The sequence below is a fragment of the Rhinopithecus roxellana genome, chromosome 13, assembly GCF_007565055.1.
Source record: "Rhinopithecus roxellana isolate Shanxi Qingling chromosome 13, ASM756505v1, whole genome shotgun sequence".
NCBI classification, from domain to species: Eukaryota; Metazoa; Chordata; class Mammalia; order Primates; family Cercopithecidae; genus Rhinopithecus; species Rhinopithecus roxellana.
Genome location: NC_044561.1, coordinates 9,894,539 through 9,903,450, shown reverse-complemented (window position 1 = coordinate 9,903,450; position 8,912 = coordinate 9,894,539). Strand labels below are relative to the sequence as shown.

Here is an 8,912-nt window from a genome sequence, read left to right as displayed (position 1 = left end):
CTAGGATCAAATTTCTTCTCTTTCTTTTATTGTGTGGGTTATTATTATTATTTTTTAGATGGAGTTTTGCTCTTATTGCCCAGGCTGGACTGCAATGGCGCCATCTCGGCTCACCACAACCTCTGCCTCCCGGGTTCAAGTGATTCTCCTGCCTCAGCCTCCTGAGTAGCTGGATTTACAGGCATGTGCCACCATGCCCAGCTAATTTTGTATTTTTAGTAGAGACAGAGTTTCTCCATGTTGGTCAGGCTGGTCTTGAACTCCTGACCTCAGGTGACCCGCCTGCCTCAGCCTCCCAAAATGCTGGGATTACAGGCGTGAGCCACTGTGTCTGGCCTCTTTTATTGTTTTAAGGAGGGCTTATTAGTAGTAAATTCTGTCTTTGTTTAGCGCTTGATCTTCAATGAAGAACATGTCTTTCCTGAGCACCCACTTTTGAATGATAATTTGGGTATAAAATTCTAGATTGGCAGTTAATTCCTCTCAAGACTTACAAGATATGATTCCACTCACTTTTGTCTTTTTTTTTTTTAATGAAGTTTGCTTCTAGTTTAATTTCTTTATAAATAATCTGACTATCCTTTTACTGATTCTGCTGTCTTTAATGTTTGAAAGTTTCACTGTTTTGTCTAGATGTGAATTTCTTATGTTTTCTGCTATCACTGTGTGTTCTGAATCTGAAAATGAGTTATTTTATTTCTAAAGTCAAGTCAGCCAGTATCACTTTAAATGCTTCCTCTTGTTCATTTTCCAGTTTTTCCTTCTGGTAATTTCTACCGACATATGCTGGACTTTTATATTCTATATCCTACATACCTCTTAACCTTTTATATTTTTAAATTTTCATCTGTTTCTGCTATCTCTTGATAATGTATTCAAATGTATTCTCTTTTTCTGTCTTTAATGGTTTTTGTTTTTTTTTTTGAGACGGAGTCTCGCTCTGTCGCCCGGGCTGGAGTGCAGTGGCCGGATCTCAGCTCACTGCAAGCTCCGCCTCCCGGGTTTATGCCATTCTCCTGCCTCAGCCTCCCGAGTAGCTGGGACTACAGGCGCCCGCCACCTCGCCCGGCTAGCTTTTTGTATTTTTTAGTAGAGACGGGGTTTCACCGTGTTAGCCAGGATGGTCTCGAACTCCTGACCTCGTGATCTGCCCGTCTCGGCCTCCCAAAGTGCTGGGATTACAGGCTTGAGCCACCGTGCCCGGCCTATAATGGTTTTTTAATGTCAATTTTATCCTGTTCACTAAGTTAGTATTTCAATGATCTTTGTTTAATTCTGATATTAGAAAGTTGTGTCTTATCTTTAGTTTATCCTGTCCACTAGGTTTTATTATTTTAATTACAATATTTTTCATTCTGCATTTCTTTTTTTTTGCCATCTGTTCTTCAGAATCTTGGTTTTTTTTTTTTTTTTTTTTTGAACTTTAAATCCTTATATTTGCCTTTACTTATGTAAAACTCTTGGTGGGTTATGTGTAAATCTGTTCTTTTGTGAATCTGCTGACCATCCCTCATGTGACTTGTTTACTCATGTGTTTTGTAATTGTGGATTGTGAAGTCATCTTAAGTGGGGCTTTTCTGTGGGAAGTTCTGGGGCCTAGGTTATGGCTATGCTCCTAGAGAGTGATACACTGTGCATCCTCCTAACACCTGAGTTGACACTGTCCTGGAACCAATTTAAATTGTCACCTGTAGTTTTCCACACTAAGTAATTTAAATTTTGGACACAAAACTATGGCAAGATGTATTTCCAGGGTTTCAATTTGGTAAGATAAACTTTAATTAAAAAAAAAATCCAGATTCTAGAGACCTTTTCTGTGAGAATAGTTTTTTAGTTGGATCTAGATAGGCAGAAAAACTTAAGCTGCTAGTAACTGTCAACTTTAATAACTCACCCACCCCCATCCTCGACTGCCACAATATCACCTCAACTATCTACTTCTATTTATTTTTTGTATTTGTAAATTTTCTTTTCACATTGTATGGTATAGCTGCATGATAATTTACTTAAACCTTTATTTATAAGCTTTCAGATTGTTTTAATTTTTCTATTTTAATACACAGTATTTCTATGAAAATTCTCATAGGTATTGAGTATTGTGGATATTATTTAGGATAGAGTATAAAGGTTAGATAACTAATCTAGTATCAATCTTCCAGGACCTGTGAAAATTTTCAGGTTGTATGAAATTTTGTCCAGCAGCATTCAGCACCACAGGGAAGGCAAATACTTGGAATCAACCAGGTTGGGTTTTTCTCTTCAGAAGAGTAAAATAAAGGAAGGAGTCAGTGTGGTTAGGCTCGGTGTTGTAGCTCATGCCTGTAATCCCAGCACTTTGGGAGACTGAGGCAGGAAGATTGCTTGAGCTCAGGAGTTTGAGACCACCCTGGGAAATATGCTGAAACCCCGTCTCTACTAAAAATACAAAAATTAGCCAGGTGTGGTGGCAGGGGCCTGTAGACCCAGCTACTTGGAGGGCTGCGGTGAGAGGATCACTTGAGCCCAGGAGGTCGAGGCTACAGTGAGCTGAAATTGCACCAGTGCACTCCAGCCTGGGTGACAAAGTCAGACCCTGTTATGAAAGAAAAAAGAAAAGAATAAAAGGGGTGAGTTGGAGGCCCCAGCGAAGTGAGAGCAGTTTAGTGATTATACTCTAAGGACAGGAGGCAGTGGCCAGAACAGCATGTAAGTGGGATAATTCTTGGGTAATGAAAAGGACTAGAATGTAGGTGATGGACTTTGGTGACAAAATGCAAACTATGCATACAACAAGGAGAGTTAATGTTCAGAATATGTGAGAAAACTTTCACAATAACTCCAAGGAAAGACTTAGGTTTTCACTACAAAGAAATGCTAAGTGCTGAGGTGACAGATCTACTAAATACCCTGATTTGACTATCGCTCAATGCACACATGTAGAGAAACATCACACTGTATCCTACAAATATCCAAAATAATCACATATCAATTAAAATAAAACTTCTAAAATATGCAAAACTTCTTAAAAGTAAACAAACAAACAAAAATCAGGAAAAGCAGAGGCCATAGAATGAAACCAGGTCATTTAAATGGACGTTCAAGTCAGTCAGGATGAACTCAAGTATAAGACTTTAGGAGAAGTGTGAAAGTTTTCACTGAAAATCTCCAAGAGATCTGAAGGTGGCAGTGCCAGGGAACTAGCAGTGGGGGTGGGTAGCACATGTTTCTAAGAGCAAGAGATTTTCTACAAGGAAGAGAGAAATAATGATTCCCAAGGAATTCGAAGGAGCAAGGAGACTCTATAAACCACATTCCCACCTGAAGTACTTTAAGTACTTTGGAGTTTGAGAGAATGTGTAATCTCTACTTGACATCCAAGGGAAGCAATGCCCTCAAGGGAAATCCAGGTTACAGTTACAGCCAGGAGATGCAAGGAACTGTCAATGATAGAGCAGCCAACGGAAATCAGGACATTGGCTTGTCATACAGCTGGACTTCCAGAGACGACAACTGAATGTTTTCTGCAGGGTGGGAGGAAAGGGTTGCTGGACCAAGGGAGAGAATTCAGAATATAGTGATAAGAATGCAGGAGAGAATAGGAGAACAAAGGGGCTTAGGGTTTGGATAGTGATCACAGAAACTAGGAATGTTCAGCAGAGAGGGTTGCTCCATCAGACAAAAGAATGGAGAAGTGTGCAGGGGCCTTCTTAGGCATCCCACATGGAATCAGATAGCAAGAAAGTTTAAATCTAGTCATTAGGTGTCCAGGAGTGGGCAGTCCTCCTGCCAGCATTGGCCCTATGTTTATGGTTCCCGTTAAGAGTACAGGGGCACAGGGACCAAGAGGTTACTACAGAAAGTCAAGTTGTGCTCTGAAGAGCCCCCTGCAGGACCCTGTGTAGAGAGACAGGAACAGTTGAGGCCGCTGGTCAGCACTCTGGGCTATTTTGTGCTCCCTCCCACCTGCCCCTCCTTTTGGCCCAAGTTCTAGTCCCACTTGCTTTGTCACCCCCTCCTATGGCAGCTTCCTCTCTGGTCTTCAGTGTCCTCATTGACACAGTGAACATAGCATCTCTCTTCTAATCACATATATTCATACAGTGATATAAATGATGTGAAAGTACTTTGAAAAACGTAAGTGAAAGACTGGGGCACTGACTTCTTCCCATTTTCCCAAGTCCTGCTTCAGAACCACTCTCCTAGACCCCAAGCCCCTAACTCCTTCTTGGCCCTTTAATCAAACTTTGCCTACTGAGGGGCATAACTATATGGTATCCCCAGAACAGGGACTAATATTACAGCCCCCATTTCTTCTCTTTGCTATTTGCCATGATACTCTTAAACCTGGAGACTGGGATCCTCTCCCTAGACCAAAAGGGAGGGGCACATAAGCATCATAATGGGCATTCAGACATGGTATGATGCGAGCGGTGGCCACGAGATAAATGCTGGAGTAGGTCTGGGCAACACCCCAGTTACTCATTTGGACTCACTGGGACAAGTGATTAACTAGAATTCTCAATGAAGAAATGACAAGAAGGCTCCCTCCAATTTCTCAGTTTCCACCCCGCCCGATACCCAGTTTGATTCCACACCCTCCTAATCCATCCCGCCCTTGTAATCCAACCCGCTCTCCTAAGGCAACCCACTTACCCCCTCTTTTTCCTCAATCTGCCAGGACTCTTTCTCCTCTCCAGAAGTATGTAGATTTTTCAGTTTTCTGCTCTCACTGTTATCCCACTGTGGCTCAAGCCTGCCCTCCCCACTACCCTACCCTAAAACTCTTCCTGCCCTGCTCCTCTGCTAGTCATTACGGACTATCTATTTGCCAATGCCGTGGTCCCACAACTCTTTCTGGCAACTTCCCTGTCTATGCCCCTAGCCCTCTTAGCCCTGCTTGCCAAAGCTGTGGTTCCAGAGCTCCTTCCTGTGACTCCCCTATCTATCCACCTACTCCTCCTCCTAGCCCTGCTTGCCAATGCTGTGGTCCCAGAATTCCTTCCTGTCACTCCCCTGTCTATCCCCCTACTCCTTATCCTAGCCCTACTTCTTCCCAATACTCTAGTCCCAGAACTCTTTCCTGTGACTCCTCTATCTATTCCTCTACTACTTCTAGCTCTGTTTGCGAATGCTGTGGTCCCTGAACTTTTTCCTGTTACTCCCCTATCAATCCCCCTACTCCTCCTTGTAGCCCTTCTTTCTAGAACTCAGCCTCCAGCCCCGGCACCTGCAACCAGACCTGGCGATTCAAAGATCTCATCTTGGAGATGTTTTTCCTGCTCCTGGAGCAGTTTTGGTGTAGTTCAGAATGGCCAAGACCATGGCTTCAGCAGCCTGACCTGGTGGATAAAGAGAAGCAAGACAATGGCAAACCTGCATTCAGCCTCAGTAAGTCCCAGAAGCCCTTTCCATGGCCAGGTCCTGGTCACCTACTGCTATCTGTATTTTGCCTTCACTCCCATCTTGTTAATCCTCTTCGATTTTCTTTCTCGAAACAGTCTGCTCCTTTCCTTCCCTGCCTGATCAGCCAGATGGTCTAAGCTTCTACATTTGTCCCTGGCTTCTCCATGGAACTCAGTCTGTAGCCACAGAACAAACCATAGGGCCAGAGACAGAGAAGGTAGAGGTGAATAAGGAGTGGGAAGCACCTCATCTGTTCCCAAGGAGGGTAAGTCCTGCCCTGGGTTAAAGTAAGGGCAAGAACCATTACCCCTGAGAGCTCACAGGGCACAAGTCCCCTGCTAGAGACAGACGGAGACTCAGTTTTGATTTTGTTCATGTTTTTCGGGTCTTGTTTATTCCATAATTTATTTGTATTCACCCTAGGATTCCAGAACCATGGCAGGGACTTCAGATATCTAGATTCAACAGAATCTCAATTAAAATCCCACTATATTTTTGAGAACTTGACAACTAAAATTTATACAGAAATGCAAAAAGCCAAGGTTAGTCCACATTCTCCTAAGACATTTTTGCCTACTAGGTATCAGAACTCATCATGAAAATTATAGTAATTAAGATAGTGTAGGAGTGGGGAAAACATAGACAAGCAGACAAATGCTACAGAACGAGAGCAGAAAGACTGCCACATTGCTGTGCCCATGCATGGATATTGAACACTTGAGACGTGCTATTAAGTGTAGAACTTACACTGGAATTTTGTTGTTGTTTTTAAAAAGAATTATTTATTTACCAAACCTGAGACATATTAGATACAACCAATTTTAAGTTTACATAGTTTAAATCAATTTTGAAGTGTTACACACACACACACACACACACACACACACACACACACACACGCATGCATGCAACAGTTGTCCTAAGGTGAAAGTCACCTTCTCAATAAACTGTTGCAAGTGTTCTCACCCAAGGTTGAAAAATTGTTTATCCTGCACATGAAAACCTGTAACAAACTTAATTATGTAAAAGTCATTACTTGTAGTTTTCCTGTTGCAAAGATAAAAAAAAGTACAACTAATATATATGAGTCATAATGTAATCCTGGATTGTACCCATACCAAAACCAGAGGCTCTTCTAATTTTAAACCCATCATCAGAGAACAAGAGAAAGTCATTTCATTTTACACAAAGCAAAATTTACATGTGCTGAAAAAGCAAGACCTAAAGAAAGACCGAAACAAAAACCCTGGGGCGGACACTGATGCCCAAAACAAAGACCACTGATCAAAAATATAATAGTGGCTATATATCACTGCAATGAAATCCAAGAGGCTTTATCCCTTTGGCATCAGAAATCCAGATTTTTCCAATTATGTAAATGCATGTTTCTTATGTGCCGAGTGAGGGAAGTGGATGTGCCAGTGTGAATAGAAAAAGAGCTACCACTCACTGGCAATTTTAAACCCATCATCAGAGAACAAGAGAAAGTCATTTCGATTCTCTCACCCAGGGAACTAGCTTTAACAGACAATTAGAAGGTCAGGCAGAAACCCAAAAATGATTATTAGCTACTTGTGTCATCAATTTAACTGGAGGTGATTCAGTCCTAAGGTTCAATGAAGAAATGTATGGGGCAAAATGTATGCTGAGTTACAGCTTTAAAGCAAAACAAAAAAACAAAGTAGAAAAGTACCCAGCCTGGCAGCATACGCCCAAGTCAGAGAGCTCTGCCATTAGGATGGGCAGAAACCATCAAGATTCATACTGTTGTTTCTCATAAGGACTCAACAAAATCTTAGTGACCTGAACCACAGATGGAGGGAGTCCAAAGAATGCAGTCATTTTAGTACAGTACAGGCTTTGTGCTGACTTCCTGAACAAACTGCATTTTATTGTGAAAACAAAAAGAAGAAATAATAAAACACTATACCCCATATTTCACTTAATGGAGGGAGCATTCAAATAAGAAATTATGCCAATCAACTGTCAAATTTCCACTGTAACTTTCCTGAAAAGGTGTTTTCCCCCCCAATATCCCAATATCTATTAATCACAAAGAAACATAAGTTGTGAATATATAGTTCAGAAAATAAAAATGGAGAAACTAATGATATTATTATGACCAAGATGTTTGGTAAACAGTGAATTCAGAGTTTAGGATCATCAGGAAGAGGCTTTTTTTTTTTTTTTTGAGACAGAGTCTCTGTCACCTAGACTGGAGTGCAGTGGTGTGATCTCGGCTCACTGCAACCTCCACCTCCCGGGTTCAAGGGATTCTCTTTCCTCAGCCTCCTGAGCAGCTGGGATTACAGGCTCACACCACCACGCCCAGCTAATTTTTGTATTTATAGTAGAGAGGGGGTTTCACCATGTTGGTCAGGCTGGTCTTGAACTCCTGACCTCGTGATCCGCTGGGATCACAGGCGTAAGCCACCGTGACCAGCCAGGAAGAGGCTTCTTAAATAAGCCTCTGGACTTCAAAAAAGCTCTTCAGGTAGTAGATCTGTCCCAGTATCATGGCAACTAGAACAAGAGCTTCAAAGAAGGACCAAAGAACCACTCTGCTGTTTGTGGTGTTGTTGATGGCTCCGTGTATCCTCTCCGGATTTCCATGTATTCCTGTTTGTGCTTTCCAGCTGTCATCGCCACTGCTAGCTCACTGATCATTTCTTCTAAGTTGTTCTGGTGAGCTTCTTTTTCCATGTCTTGTCCTTTTGGAGCCTCCCCAATATCAATGGTGAACATCACTATTTTTGGAGTCATGGTAGACATCCGGTTACTAAAACAAATTGCATGTTCCATCCATGTGAGCAGCAAATGTGTATTTCCCACTGGATTCTCCATCTCCTTTGTAAATCCCTTTATTATCTCGTCCTGTTACCTCCACATCGATGTCCAGGAAGCCGCCCTCCACCACCTCAGAGATGAGGCCATCTGGTGACCCGCTCAAAGAAGCACTCCTCGGCATGGGGTTGATGCTAACAAAGTAGCCTAAAGCTATGGCCAGGAGCCCGGCCAGTAGCAGCAGCAGGTCAGCAAGGGTCACCATGGTGGGGCTGGGGCCGAAGCCAGGACCTGGACTGCAGCCTCCAGAGGCGCCCCTGCTGCCGCCCCGCTGGAATTTTAAACAGTAGGAAAAACGGGCTGGGCGTGGTGGTTCACGCCTGTAATCCCAGCACTTTGGGAGGCCAAGGTGGGTGGATCAAGAGGTCAGGAGTTCGAGACCAGCCTGGCCAAGACGGTGAAACCCTATCTCTATTAAAAATACCAAAAAAGGCCGGGTGCGGTGGCTCAAGCCTGTAATCCCAGCACTTTGGGAGGCCGAGACGGGCGGATCACGAGGTCAGGAGATCGAGACCATCCTGGCTAACACTGTGAAACCCCATCTCTACTAAAAAATACAAAAAACTAGCCAGGCGAGGTGGTGGACGCCTGTAGTCCCAGCTACTTGGGAGGCTGAGACAGGAGAATGGCGTAAACCCGGGAGGCGGAGCTTGCAGTGAGCTGAGATCCGGCCACTGCACTCCAGC

At 43.2% G+C, this 8,912-nt stretch overlaps 1 pseudogene; it reads right to left on the bottom strand.

Annotated features, from left to right (window-relative positions):
* Window positions 1–7,840: 7,840 nt before the first annotated feature.
* On the bottom strand, window positions 7,841–8,431 carry LOC104666859 (annotated as a pseudogene).
* Between the last annotated feature and the right edge of the window lie 481 nt (window positions 8,432–8,912).